Here is a 16,309-nt window from a genome sequence, read left to right as displayed (position 1 = left end):
CACTCGCGACTAGTGAGGTAATTTGCACAGTCATCAGTATCACTAATGGTGCGTTTACACAGACAGATTTATCTGACAGATCTTTGAAGCCAAAACCAGGAACAGACTATAAACAGGGATCAGGTTATAAAGGAAATACTGGGATCTATCCTTTTTTCAAATCCATTCCTGGCTTTGGCTTCCAAAATCTGTCAGATAAATCTTTCTGTGTAAACGCACCCCAAGGCTAGCCCACAATATCAATAGGTTAATATGAGGGATTCTGGGGGCAGATTCCCTTTAACTGTGTGGTTTCTAATGAGAGCTTTAGCAGGTCAAATTGCAAAAAAAAATAATTTTGTGGTCCAGCAGCTAGGTCATGTGATGGCTGAAGAAACAAAATTCAGCACAGACAGACACCTAAAGCACAAAAAATATCATTCACACATAAAGTGAAAAATGCTCGAAAAATTACAAGAAAAACACAAATGCAAAAAAAAAAAAAAAAGCGCTGATTTATTTTTTATTTTTTTGCGGCCTGAAAAACGATAGACAAAAATTGTGTGTGAGGGCACCCTCAATGTGATACCGAAATTCAGGTGCATCAGGAACAGTAAATGTCGGCCACTGAGATCAGAATGGACATATCTGTATTTGGGGACATAAGAACAAAATATCTGCTATGATAGAATCCGGATACTCGAGGCTACAAAATGGGTCTGGACAACTGTAAACGTACCTATAACACTTTACTGCTGGTTGAAATAAAATATATAACTTATTTCTTACAATATAAACCATTATCAAATAAGAAACAATGGGGGAGATTTATCAAACATGGTGTAAAGTGAAACTGGCTCAGTCGCCCCTAGCAACCAATCAGATTCCACCTTTCATTCCTCACAGACTCTTTGGAAAATGAAAGGTGGAATCTGATTGGTTGCTAGGGGCAACTGAGCCAGTTTCACTTTACACCATGTTTGATAAATCTCCCCCTATGTCCCTAGACAGATCACTCTTATTATATATTTATATGCTGTTATATGTATTATGCAAAATTTAATGCTATATGGCGCCATGCCATATCTGTGTGCCGCCATATGGTGCCTCTGTATGGCAGTGCATTATGGATTTAATCAAAAGCCATATTTCTAGTAAAAAAAAATTGGCTACAGTAAGGCCCCATAAATTTCTATGCAGTATTGCATTTTAATATAACTCATTTATACTAAAAAATTCAGATTTATAAATTTACCTGAATCCCATACTATTTATAGGAACCAATCACAGCTTTGTTTTCATTTTACCACAGATTATTAATATATGAAAGCTGAGCTGTTATTGGTTGCTAGGGTCAAAACCAGACAGTATGGGGGAGATTTATCAAACATGGTGTAAAGTGAAACTGGCTCAGTTGCCCCTAGCAACCAATCAGATTCCACCTTTCATTTTCTAAAGAGTCTGGGAGGAATGAATGGTGGCATCTGATTGGTTGCCGGGGGCAACTGAGCCAGTTTCACTTTATACCATGTTTGATAAATCCCCCCTATGGGTTTTATGCTGCATTTACACGGAACGATTATCGCTCGAATTTTTGCAATAACGATCGTATTTGAGCGATAATCGTTCCGTGTAAACACAGCAAACGATCAAGCGATGAGCGAAAAATCGTTCATTTTGATCTTTCAACATGTTCTCAAATCATCGTTCGTCGTTCGCTAAAAATTCGCAGATCACTTTGTGTAATTCACCCTATATAAAAGATGGGCTTAAGCGATCTTAAAAACAATCGCAACAATGATTTTTCTTACGAATATTCTAACGATTTTTCTCCATCTAAACGCTGATCGTTATAAAAACCAAATCGTTGCTTCAAAATCGTTAATCGTTGGATTGGGCGAATTATCATTCCGTGTTAACCCAGCATTAGGCATAATAATAAATGAGTGTATGGTGGGATCTTTCCCTACAAATTTAACCTGCTGATAGATTCTAATAAGGCACAAGATGAGAAATGCGACCAAACCTTTATTTAGGAGGGCCACTGCCCCATTGAAGGAAAGCTCCGGCTCATAACCAAAAATCCAATGCAGGCAGAGGGTGTGGAAACATAATAAAGAATGTATACTTACCTGTCCTTGTGCACCTATATTGTTGCATTGCCGCTTCCCGACCCTCCTCCTGCAATGCATTGATCTGGCCTCAGGAATGCCCACTCAGCCAGTCAGTCACTGGGGCAGGACACCTGAGTAAGTACTTTCTAAAATAAAATCTACCTGCTGTCAGAGAGGTGGTAATGCAGATTGTCACAAAATGGCTGCCACAGAGCAGCCTGGGGTCAGCAGTCATTAGGTAAGAATGAGTTTACTTCACTTCCTGGTGGGGGATTGAGGAGGGAAAAGATGGGGCAGATAGGTGATTGAAGCATATTACAAAGTTATATAACTTTCTAATGTGTTTCAATTACTGGGAAAAAGCTTTTTGATGGAGTACCCCGTTAAGGATAATTGTTACTGTTTCCTTATATGAGGCGGTTTGGTACAGTGTGGGCGATCCTGAAGCCCTTAGGAGCACCTCTAGTGTACCAAACACCCTTATATTAAAGTGACTGTACCACCAGGCCCAGGCTGAAGCACTGGAGGCGGGCCGACCCACCCTTAGTGGGAGGAAACCCCCGCCCCTCTATGATAGGGTTCCATTGATTCTAATGGAGTCACGTCATGGAGGGGCTGGGGTTTCTTTCCACTAAGGGTGTGTTGGCCCGCATCCAGTGCTTCAGCCTGGGCCTGGTGGTACAGTCACTTTAAAGAAGCATTTTGGATTTTTTTTTACCTGTCCCCCCTATGCACGGTGGTGCATATACTCACCAGCGATGATCGGTGTCCCGTGGCGTGGCTTTGTTCCGGTCCTGCACCACCATTCAAATCCTGGTCGCGTTCACATCAACGCTCTTCTGCCCCCTCTACTGTCTGCATGTCGATTGAAGGCCGGAAGTCACACTCTCCAATGCATTCTTTATGGGAGAGCGAGACTTCTAGCATTCAATCGACATGGGGACAGAAGATGGGTCAGAAGAGCGGGGATGTGAACGCACGCAGGATTTCAATGAGGCCGCAGGACTGGAACAAAGCCGCGCCGTGGGACACTGATCCTCGCTGGTGAGTATATGCACACAACGGGGGACAGATTAAAAAAAAAATCCGGAATCTTTATGCACCATTTGCTACTAGGTTAGCAGCTAGAAATACTACATAAAATTCTAATAAAAATATAAGCACCATAACAAAAAGAACAGATTTTTTAATGCTAAATGTTGACGATGGACAGTCACATTCTAAAACGTGTAAAATATGGATGCGTATTGCTCACTGTGTGGTACCTAATCTGTTCTGTGTATTATCTTGTCTCAGAGCGTGCACACTCCTCCCCATCCATTTAATTTTAAAGTAATATTAAAAATGAGTCCAGGAAATCACTTAATCTCCGTCCTTCAGAGACACAGTGATTAAGGGAGTAGCTATGTTACAGGATCTGTCTGAATGCAGAGATGCTATTTGGCTATGTAGTCTGATCCAAGTCTAGTATGTAGTGTAAACAGGGTCGTTCTACTACAAGATGCATAATAGATGATGGATAAGGGATGCTTCTTTTTTTAACATGGGAGTCTATGTAGGATGGATGCCACTAAGTGCCCTCTTTGTTGTTGTTAGTTAACTACTTCACGTCAGTAATCTGTATATATACGTTCCTACTGAACATACCCCGTGCAGTAGGAATGTATATATATGTTCCTGACTTCAGTGGCTGACTGATGTATGTGTGACCGCTGCAGTGAGAGCGGTCCCGCACACATTGGTGTGTCCGGAGCTGAGGGTAATGAGAGGCAGGTGCAATCCCGCAGCTGCCTCTCATTAACTCCTTAAACACTGTGATCTATAGCGATCGCATCGTTTAAGTTACTCAGTGACAGGACAAGCTCCTGTCACTGAGCGATCTATGGCATAGCATAGCTCAGTACATGCAATCTAATGATTGTATGTTTTACTGTAAAATAAAAGTGTTAAAAAAATTTAATAAAAAAAAAGGTTTTAAAAAAGTATTAAAAAAAAAAAAAAACCTTATAAACCCCCTCCCAATAAAGGTTTAAAATAACCCCTTGCCCATTATAAAACTAAAAAAAAAAAAAAAAACATATTGTATATTATAGTGTGCAGAATTGTCCGATCTATTAAAATATAACATTAATGTTTCCGCACGGTGAACGGCGTAAATGGAAAAAAAAACAAGATTGCTGATTTTTTTTAACTTACATAATCAGAAAAAAATGTCTAAAAAGCAATCAAACTTTTTCTGTTACACCAATATGATATTAATAAAAACTGGAGATCATGGTGCAAAAAATGACACCTCAACCAGCCCTGTAGGTGGAGAAATAAAAGCGCTATGGCTCTTAGAAGGCGGGAAGGAACATTGCATCAATTTGACTTGGACATCCGGGCAGCAATGGGCTCGGTTTTGAAGGTGTTAAACACCATAGGTGGATGCAAACAGACTGGCTGGTAGGGATACAGAGGACATGGGCTGGAAATATAAGGGTACTCCAGTGAAATATTTTTTCTTTCAAATCAACTCATGCCAGAAAGTGAGAGAGTTTTGTAAATGACTTATATTTAAAAAATCTACAGTATTCCAGTACTTATCAGCTGCTGTTTGTCCTGCAGGAAGTGGTACATTCTTTCCAGTATGACACAGTGCTCTCTGCTGCCGCCTCTGTCCGTGACAGGAACTGTTCAGAGCAGGAGAGGTTTTCTATGGAAATTTGCTGCTGCTCTGGACAGTTCCTGTCTCGGGCAGAGGTGGCAGCAGAGAGCACTATGTCAAGCTGAGAAGAAAACAACAATTCCTGCAGGACATACAGCAGCTGATAAGTACTGTGATTTTTAAATAGAAATAAATTACAAATCTATATACCTTTCTTAAACCAGTTGATTTAAAAGAAAAAGATTTTCACTGGATAATCCCTTTAATATTGTAAAAACTTGTCTCATTGCTACAACTACAGGGTTTACAAAAATAAAACCAACTTTACATGGCCTGTGATTCAAAAACTATTCAAACTTTAAAAAAATCAAAATAAAATAAACTATATAATTTCTTTGAATTTGTCTGTGTGTGAATGTATATAACCCAATGTCTATTGTTTAATAGCGCTCTTTCATTACTAGAAGGGATTGCTGGCATGATGAGTAATGGGAATGTGAGTATAATTCAGTTGAGAACAATACTGATATAATCATAGGATGTCATTGATATAGCGGCCGGGCTGCTCTATATACAGTAAATAATGATCTGCATCAACGTGTTTGGAAGCATCGCTAAATTTCTACACGTCCCTGGGGAGGATGCAGAACGAAGCAGTGGACATGTCTATGCTTCCTAATAAGAATTCTGATTAGAGATGAGCAAATCTTGAGCACGCTTGGCTTTGTCCGAACCTGAACTCTCGGCATTTGATTACGGGTGGCTGAAGAAGTATGGCCTATGGTATCTAACTACTTCAGCCACTGGGGATCCGATACTGAGAGTTCAGGTTCTGGTGCTCGTGGTTCACTCCTCTACACTACGGAATTCTCGCGGACAATGTCCGCGGAATTCCGTCAGCTGTCTGCCCGCACATCTGGGCGCCTTTCCGCCGGCCCCATAGACACCATTCTATGGGCTGGCGTATTCCGCTATACGCTGAAAGAAATGTCATGTCACTTCTTTTAGCGGATCGCGGAATACGCCGGCCCATAGAATGGTGTCTATGGAGCCGGCGGAAAAGCGCGTCCCCGTGCGGGCGGACAGCTGACGGAATTCCGCGGACATTGTCCGCGAGAATTCCGTAGTGTGAACCCGCCCTAAGGCCCCGTTCCCACTGAGCAAAGCTAGCGGAATTCCGCGACGGAATTGTCCGCCGCGGAATGCCGTTAGCCTCCCGCTCATAATGGGAGTCTATGGGAGGCGCGCGCTGCTGCTCTGTTCGCGCTGAAGAATGAACATGTTCATTCTTCAGCGCGGACAGGGCAGGAGCGCGCGCCTCCCATAGACTCCCATTATAAGCGGGGGGCTAACGGCATTCCGCTACCTTTGCTCAGTGGGAACGGGGCCTAAGGGTATGTGCACACTGAGGAAAAGGCGAGGAATTCAGAAATTCAGCTTGAAATTCAGCTTGAAATTCAGCTTGAAATTCCTCCCGTAAAAAATGTACAGAGCAAAGTCCCATTGTGTTCAATGGGTTTTCTGCTCTGTTGTTCACACTGCAGAATTTCCGAGCAGAATTTTCTGCTGTAGATCTGCTAGAGGAATCCTATAGAAGTCAATGGGGGGCTTAAATTCTGCTTGAATTCTGCCTGAAAACTTTCAGCTACAATCCCTCGAGAATTGCTCAGTGTGCACAGAGTGGATTCCTCTTCAATTCCTTGCCTAATTCCTCACCTATTCCTCAGTGTGAACCCAGCCTCAAAGGGTTCTTAGTAGGGTTACTTTTGTATTTTATTCTTCACCTTCAGTCCTTACTATGCCTCCTTTCTCTTCTTCTTTTATTTTACTTGTCTACTGGATACTTTGTTACTGTCATGCACGGGGAGCTACCTGCTCTACATATGACATACTAAGCTTTATAGAAACATCAGAAGGGGAGAAAGGATATAAAACTTTAGTACATATAAGCAGAGTGGGACCCTTTAACCCCTTTCCGCACAAGGACGTAATTGTATGTCCTCTCGCGGGTGGGGGAGTTCAGAGCGGGGCCGCGCAGCGAGCGCGCTCTGAACCACCACGGTCCCAGGTGCGGCATGTAGCCCGGGACCGAGGCTATTAGCGGGCATGGTCCGATCGCCGTGCCCGCTAATTAAGTCTTCAGATGCAGCTGTCAAAGTTGACAGCTGCATCTGAAGACTTACTGCAGCTGTTCCCTGGTGTCTAGTGGGGAGATAGCCGCGCAGCCAAAAGCAATAGAACACTGATCTAATCAATCTATGCTGTATTTCCTATACAGCATAGATCTCTATAAGAGATCAGTGTGCATATACTAGAAGTCCCCCAGGGAGGCTTCTAGTATATGAATTTAAAAAAAAAAAGTGTTATTCTTAAGAAAAAGCCCCCTCCCCCGCATGCGTAATCGCCCGAACTATTAATTTATCACATTCCTGATCTCGGTAAACGGCGTAAGCGCAAAAAAATCCCAAAGTGCAAAATGGCGCATTTTTGGTCACATCAAATCGAGAAAAATTGTAATAAAGCGATCAAAAAGTCGCATATGCACAATCAAGGTACCGATAGAAAGAACGGATCATGGCGCAAAGAATGACACCTGACACAGCCCCATAGACCAAAGGATAAAAGCGCTATAAGCCTGGGAATGGAGCGATTTTAAGGAGCATATATTTGTTAACAATGGTTTGAATTTTTTACAAGCCATCAGATAATATAAAAGTTATACATGTTATATATTGTTTTAATCGTAACAACTTGAGGAACATATATAACATGTCAGTTTTTCCATAGGACAGACGGTCTAAAAACGAATCCCCCCCAAAGAAAAAGAATTGCGTTTTTTTTTTCAATTTCACCGCGCATATAATTTTTTTTCTGGTTTCGCAGCATATTTTATGCAAAAATTCAGCCTGTCATTGCAAAGTACGATTTGTGACACAAAAAATAAGGGCTCATGTGGGTCTGTAGGTGTAAAAGTGCAAGTGCTAAGGCCTTTTAAGCACAAGGAGGAAAAGACGAAAACGCAAAAACGAAAATTAGCCCGGTCCAGAAAGGGTTAAAACATTGCAGTGGGACAGTGCAGATGTTCACTCAAGTCCAGGCGGATATTCATATATAAACCTAAAAAAAACTGGTCTATAATAAATATATCTCAGGCACAGTGTAAATTAATAACTTTATTAAATAAGTAAATAAAGAAATAAAAACATAGATTCCTAATTACAAACATATACACTGCCGGCAATAAAGAAACAAGTGGCAGAGGGACATGAGGACATGACTAGTGTTGAACGAACTTGCTGAACTGTTCGGGAACCTGAACGATTTGCATCTGACTTCCGGTGGCTTCAGAAGTTGAATGCCGCCCTAGGGCTGCCAGGAAAACATGTATACAGTCTATGGCTATATCTGTGTTTTATAGGACTCTATGGCTACATCCAACTTCTCCAGGTTTAGCAAGTAGACATAAAAATACACAGATGCTAAAATCACTGGAAAAGTTTCCTACAACAATACACAAAGTTCTGGTGCGGTACTAAGGGCAAGCAAATAGCATCCATATCATACATCAGTTCAGCAATAATGTGTAAGTACAAGTGTTATATGTATATAGCCTTACATATAGCATCTATGCCAACAAATATCCTTTGGGGACCAGAGCTGATACCACCCCCAGCAACCAAATCATAGGTCAATGCCAAATGCTAAACATCAACACAGATGCCCTCCATGACCTCCACCTTACCCTCCTTGATATGTGGGCTATTTGCCTGCACAATTCTGCACCGGGGCTTCATGTGTGTATTGTTATAGGAAACTTTTGCCGTTGATTCGGATTTTGCCCCTGTATGTCTTTTTGGTATCATGTTCTTATGTTCCTCCACCACTTATTTTTAATTGTCTGCAATGTATATTTTTTTAAAAAAAATTAGGGATTTTTAAAAAATATTTAATAAAGTTATGACACTTTACACTGGAAGGTGTGTTTCTGATATATTTATATTTATTTATTTTTCTAGGTTTATGTTTGTCTTTATTCCCTTGGGTGATTATTTTCAGATGAACTACATGCGAGGGGTATGAAGATTTTGTGGGACAAAAAGCAAAAGGGTCTGCTGCCATACACTGCTATTCTTTTTTTACTGTCTGTGGATATAAACCTTTTTGTCCATATTCCCAGCATGAGAACATACTGTAAATCTAAACTTTTACCTGCTGGGATAATCCTCTCTGAGCTAAATTTATCATCAGCAATGTAATTTATATTCCATTATAATAAGTTGCCTAGAATTTAACTGTGAAAAATATTAGGTCTGTCTGGCTTTCCGTCTCTGGATGTAAATAATTCTTTTGTACAGGCCTTTGTGTCTTCATAGTTCATACCTTAACCCCTTCATGGTGGAAAAGTTTGTGTTTCTCCTCCTTGGTTTCTACAAGCTATAATTCTTTTATTTTTTCAGTAACTGAGCCATTTTTTGCGGGAAACATTTTTTTAGGGACACATTTATAGGGATTTTTATAGGGACACATTTATTGAGGTCTGCACATAGCGCACACTTGAAAAAAACACGCACGGACCCTCTATGCGCAAAAACTGCATTTCTTTTTTTTTTTAGCAACTCTACCCACAATCTGACCCCCCCCCCCCCCAAACCACTTATACCTTCGGTTAGCTTCTTTTAATCCAAGATCTGTCCTGCAGTTATTGTCCTAAAAAACAACTTTTAAACTTGCAGCCCCGTGCCCAACGGCAAGGACTTAGAGTATATTTGCCCTAACTTTTCACCACCCCTCCGTCCCTCCTCCCCACCCTCTTCTTCATTAGGAATGCCACTGGAACATTTCCTCCTTTCTGAACATTGCACAGGTGTCTTAACGATCCAGCCCATGTTCAGTATTTACACAGCTCACAGCTGAGGAATAGGAGACAATCTGCCTGGAGTATTCCTAATGATGAGGAGGGCGGGGAGGAGGGACAGAGAGGTTGTGCCAGCCTAATGCATACACATTCTAAGCCCCGGCCGTTGGGCAGGGGGCTGCAAGTTTAAAAGTAGTTTTTTAGGACAATAACTGCATCATCTGCCGAACGGACCCCAGGACAGATCTTGGACTAAAAGCAGCTATCCGAAGGTATAAGCGGTTTGGGGGGGTCAGATTGTGGGTACAGAGTTGCTTTAAGTTTGTGCCTTGTGCGCCATATAAACGGGGAGGGAGCAAGGCATTGCGTGCAGGGAGGTGTCCTTCCCGTGCACGAAATTTATTAACATTTTCACACAGAATAGACCAAAAAAACAAGCTAAGGGTGCCTTCATACACACCGGATCAGCAGCGAAATCCTCTGCAGATCCAGTGCCTGTTCATCCCAATGAGAATACATACTGGCAGCGAGATTGACATCCCCCTGCGAGTATGTAAGTTAACCCCCCGCCGGCCGTAGCACACATTACCTGATCCCGCTCAGCCAATCAGTGCGCTGCCTGTCTCTATACTTCTATACCAAACTTTCTCTATTCCTCTTTAAAGCAAATGTACCACCAGGTACATTGCTTTGTTTTTTTTTTTCATTAACAGACTGGAGCAGGTACGGGGATGCCAGTGGTGCAGTACTTTTTCCCGCTCACTGTGCTGGTCTATTCCTGAGCACCAGGGACAGACCTGCCGGCCCCCAGCGTGACAAAACCCCCTCCCCTCTGTGACGCAGCTCCAGTAATAGATCAGCGCCGTGTGTGGGAACCAGGGGGCAATTTAAAAAAAGCCCCACGCCACCGACATCCCCTTGACGGCCCCTGTCTTTTAATGTGAAAAAACCAAAGCATTGTACCTGGTAGTATATTCACTTTAACAATCCCGTGACAGAACTGTATATTATTGGGCGTTGAAAGGTTGATAATATATGCAAAATTTACACTTGCCATGAATCTCTTCCAGTACTCAATTAGTATATGTCCTGGAAAAAAGCTGTGAGGTAACCAGTGGATTCTGCATAGTCCTGCTGAATATAACAAGCCTATAAGCAAGCTCGGTTAATCAGAAGCTGTTGGCTGTTTGTGAAGAAGAACATTGTCTAAACTAATGAAGCATGCGTCTATTGCTTGTACCTAATTAAGCAAATGATGCATGCAACAGGGCCATGTGGCTCAACAAGACCTACAGCAGCTGCTTAGTAAAGATAGACCAGAGATAGAGAAAGGTTTGCATCCTTTTTATTTTTAAGCCTAAGGCTAAAGTACAGCTTTTTGTAGCACTGCTGAATAATGTTTAACTATTGAATGTCTGATTTGAAGTCAACCTGCAATTCACAATTCAAAACTGCTGACACTGCTAGATAGCTATTAGGTCAAGGAGACACATAGTACCTTTCATACATCCAGCTGTGCTTCCATAACTTGCTTTTTCTTTCCTGTGCAAAGTTTCACAGAAGTTTTCCCAAGCTCCTGAAATGCAGAGGGCTCTAATGACTCCTCGCTCCCCCTCCCATCCCTATCGGTGCTTGATTGACACTCAGCTTTCAGCACTGAGCCCTGGTTCAAAATCACCCATCAAGCAGGGATAGGGATGTGAAGGGGAGCAATGAGGCATTACAGCTCTTTACGAGTTAGGGAACACCTCTTTGACACTTTGCACCAGGGGCGGATTAACTTTACCATAGGCCCCAGGCTGTTGACAAAGCTTGGGCCCCTTCACCCCACTGTAACTATGGCAGCACTAGCGTGGTGTTCATAGTACAGGATAGATAATGTCATGATGCCCTGATTTGTGCGAAATTGCTGTAAAAAAGCAGCGATTATTTTGCAAATCATGGCAGAACTGTAGCAAGGAGATAATACACCCCTGAAAGTATAAGTCTTTTTGGGTGGCCATGGGCCCCCCAGGAGCTCAGGGCCCCGGGCTACCGCCCGAAAAGGACCTATTATAATCCACTACTGCTTTGCACCATAGAATAAAATAATTTTCCTCTGGTATAGAAGCACAGATGGATGTATGAACGGTATCATGTGCCTCCTTGACCTAACAGCTATCTAACAGTGTCAGCAGTTTGGAACGTGAATTGCAGATTACGTTTAGACCAACAATTAGTTGGCTTACTTGAAACCAAAATCATGTCTGGCTGATTCTGTAGAGACAAACTGTGGTTGAAAGAAGTATTTATGAGCATCTAGAGAAGAAATGGAAAGAAAACTAGTCAAGGAAGACATTACTTGTGAGTCAGGGGATGTAACTGCACTGTTACCACTTACAGGCTATGTTCCCAATATGGGAACATGCTGTTATTTAAAGGTGGCCGTCTGTTAGGTCTGCGGTGGCGTCCGTGCTCCGGGCCGCCACCACACTTGCTCTGCCTGAGGACGCCGGTGCCCACATGCCCGTGCCCGGTGCCGCCTTCTCTTCGGGTTCCTGGAGAGCCTCACCGTTCCACGGTCCTGCTTGCTGTCCTCCCGCCTGGCTCTCGTGTCTGTGCCTCCTAGGGTGCAAGCGCTGGCTGTCACAGATTTAAAGGGACAGTACATCCCTGATTAGTAAAAGTGCACTAACACCTCCCTATAAATTCCTGCCCTTCCCTAACTCTAGTGTTGGAGCCTCTGCATGCATCCCATAGTGTTTGGTCCCAGCTACCCGTGATTCCTGCCTGTGGTTCCTGCCTCGTGTCTGCTGCCTGTGGTTCCTGCTGTCTGGGGTTCCAGCTCATGACTGCTGTCCTGGTTCCAGCTGTGAGTCCTGCTGTGTTCCTATTCATATAAAACGATGTGTATAACGTATGAGAAATACCTTGTACTGTGGCACGTGAACTCCGGCTCCTTTGGCAACAAGAATAAATACTCACGAGGATGAAGACCGTGGCTGCAAAATTTGCTGTTTATTCGGCTTCTCGTACAAGACATAAGGACATGCTCACATGCTGTGTTCCTGCCAGCCTGCCTGTCTACTTGCACCTCACCTGCCACTGTTTGCAAGCCAAGCCAGGGGTAGCGACCTGGGGGTCGCTTGCCGCATTAAATTCAACCTTGCGGTGGGCGCGGGTGCAGCACTGGTTCAGCAGATGCACTACTCCTGCTACACAGTCTATTGGTAATGACGGCCACAAATAATAATTATGATCGGTATTTGTGGTTGGCATTATCAATAACTGAAACCTTTCCTCGCTAAATGACGACACGTTCCCAGGGCCGTATTAACAGCTGCTGCTGCACCCGGCACTAAACCTGAGGACGCCCCATCTTCGCTCACCAATTAGCATCAGGATTTTCTAGTTTCTGAACATTCTATTGATATCTGATCAGTCTTAGGCTGCGTTCACACTACGTATATTTCAGTCAGTATATTTCAGTCAGTATTGTGGTCCTCATATTGCAACCAAAACCAGGAGTGGATTAAAAACACAGAAAGGATCTGTTCACACAATGTTGAAATTGAGTGGATGGCCGTCATTTAATGGCAAATATTTGCTGTTATTTTAAAACAATGGCTGTTATATTGAAATAATTTACTGTTATATGGCGGCCATCCACTCAATTTCAACATTGTGTGGACAGATCCTTTCTGTGTTTTTATAATCCACTCCTGGTTTTGGTTGCAATACTGACTGAAATATACTGACTGAAATATACATAAACTGACTGAAATATACGTAATGTGAACGCAGCCTTAGGCCGCGTTCTCACATTTACTGTACATCAACACAAGCAGTTGAAGCCAGACCCTCATGCGGTAACCAATAAGCGTATGGCCAATAATCCTGGTAACAGCACATGACTACTGGGGACCACCATACCCCCACCCCCTCCTCCCCCTTGAAAATACACCAAATTTACTGGCAAGTCTGAAAGGGAGGGGGGAGACTAAAAAATAAAAACAAAAAAGAGCAGTTTTCTTCCCCTGTTCCCTGGTGCTGCTCCCCTGCAAGGTGCTGCCTTAGGCACCGGACCACAGATGCCTAGTGGTAAATATGGCCCTGAATGTTCCTGTAGTGGGAACAAAGCCAAACAGTGTACATATCCTGTGTAGTGCTGGTATCACAACTGTATGGTCAGGGCCGTATTTACCACTAGGCACCTGTGGAGCACCAGGGAGCAGGGGGAAAGAAAAAACATTTTTTTTTGTTTTTATTTTTTTAGTCTCTCACCTCCTGTTCAGACTTGCCAGTATATCTGGTGTCTTTTCCAGGGGGGTTCGGGGAATGGTGGTATTAGTCAGGCCTGATATGGCCAATTGGTGCGTGAAGATGGGGCGTCTTCAGGTTTAGTGCCTAGGGCAGCAGCAAGTGTTAATACGGCTCTGTGTATGGTTACTGCATGTAATCACTTATATGGTGTATACACCCTGTGTATTTCTAAATGATCAATGTATGGAATCACTTATACAGCCTAAATACCATGAACAGATTACTAAGAACTAAATAGAACTGTCTGTGGATTACTTTAGAAAACATTATAATCCTGTTGAATGTCAGTTGTGTGAAATTTTTAAAGAGGGGTCTCTGAAGAATTATTCCTATCCAAAATGGTCTCTGTCATTTCTACCAAACTTTCCTCCATGTGGTTTCTAACTTTTTTGTAAACCCCTTCATTTACCAAAGTTAGCTCCTTACTCCAGTGAAAAGCCTAGAATAATGCTGCTTACTGCCTGTTGTTGGGGGAATTCCATCTCCATAAGTAGCAAGACCAAGACTGAACACAGGAAGTGAGGGGGTGGGGCTTAGATATTGTGTATGCACTGGAGAGAGCCTGGACTATGAGCATGCATTTTGTGTCTGTCTGCCTCCTGCAGAGATTTCATATTGTGCTTGAAAGGTAAATCAAAGGGGTGGTAGTGGGGGTGTTGGTTTTTAGGCAGGGACCTACTGAATGAGATTGAACAAACAATTATACTGAAATAAGTCAAATAGTAAGTGGATCGTAAAGTAGTTGAGTGCCGGTGATCGGGCTCTGACGAGCCAGCTCTCGCAGGGCTCTGAACCCGATTAATGGCAATGAAATAATAATCACTGTATCAACAGCTTCAGTCATTGAGTAGCAGTATCCATAGTAAGTGAATCGTGGATACTAATCATTCAAAAAGCAACAGAGAAATCTAACATCTAAAAAGGGAACACTACAATACTGACACCTAGTGACAAGGTCGTGTTATTACACTGAGTGCCCATCGATACAGTATAGCTGATACATTCTAGATGTAAAATTCACTGAAATAGAGTATCTAATAATAAGGCCTAAAATGTAACTTTTACTTATCTCCAGTTAAAATATGTATACAAAATATATCAAAATAGTAATAAACCAAGCAACAACCAAATAGATGAACTGGGAAAAAGTGTTCTTAACACTCAACTGGTAATGATGAGTTGGTGTATACTGGAGTGATCGTGGACCATTCGAATCTAGAGATGGTTAAGTCTTGAGCTGGATGAACTTCCACATTAGGGGGCTGAAATCTTCTGATAAACAATGTGAACAGAAGATAGCACTTTCTATGGGAGCCGTTCTATGGGACAGTCAGTCCCTGAAACAATCCTAGGACACCCTACTCATTCTGTTCCTCCAGACAGAGCTCCTGCCATAATAAGGGCGACTCGTGCCAGTGAAACCCTAATAAACAAACATGGCTGTTTCCCTCCCAGGATGCCGGAAAAGCTGGAACCAATCCTGTGAAACTTTTCCCAGTTTTCCAGGATTGGATCCAGCTTTTCCCTGACAGCCGGGGTGGAGCTGCAGGGAGCGTAGCAGCACTGAAAGGCCAGTGGCTTGATGAACGGAGCGGAGTTCAATCGAAGCGCTTGGCTTTGTTTAGATGAGCAATTCGCTCATCTCTAAACAGCATGGTATCTTCATTTTTCAGGTCAATATGATTACAGTGATCTCCAATTTATATAATTTTTGTTTACCACACAAAATGCCAAATTAATAAAGTTAAAAAGCTAGGTTGTAGTTGTCTATCTACCTGTGGTGGCCAAAGAAGAGCATTAGTTCCCTGAGCTGAACATCCATGGCTGTAGTCTATGACTGGTTGTCAGCTTCTGGTTGGCTGCTCACCTGGGATGTGTCATATTAGGCCTGGCTGAAGGCCAATTCTAATTGGTTGCTTGCAGCCGGGTTATGACATCACAAAGGTCTGTGACATCATAGTTTTTCTTGACAAAAGGGCTCTTGCTCTCATCAGTGGCTGCTTTTTCATTTGTATTGAGGAGCGATCTACTGGGGAAAAATATTTCTCTTCAGCCAAAAACACACAGCCAGTGTATGTATGTATGTGTATGTATATGTATATATATACAGTGGTGCCTTGGATTACGAGCATAATTCGTTCCAGGACGGTGCTTGTAATCCAAATCCACTCTCAAACCAAAGCAAATTTTCCCATAAGAAATCATGTAAATGCAGGCAATTGGTTCCACACCCCAAAAATAATGATTTTATATTCTGAATAACAGGTAAAACAGATGAAACAAACAGTTATAAATAGCTGAATATGTGATATTACGAGTTACTATACAGTATAGTAATCAGCATGAGGAGTATAATGTATAGTAAGGGCATAAACCTGAAAAACAGCAGCAGTTTGTAGATAAAGGATGGAA

This window comes from Dendropsophus ebraccatus, chromosome 13 (assembly GCF_027789765.1).
Source record: "Dendropsophus ebraccatus isolate aDenEbr1 chromosome 13, aDenEbr1.pat, whole genome shotgun sequence".
In the NCBI taxonomy this organism is placed as follows: Eukaryota; Metazoa; Chordata; class Amphibia; order Anura; family Hylidae; genus Dendropsophus; species Dendropsophus ebraccatus.
Note: the sequence above shows the minus strand (reverse complement) of the source record.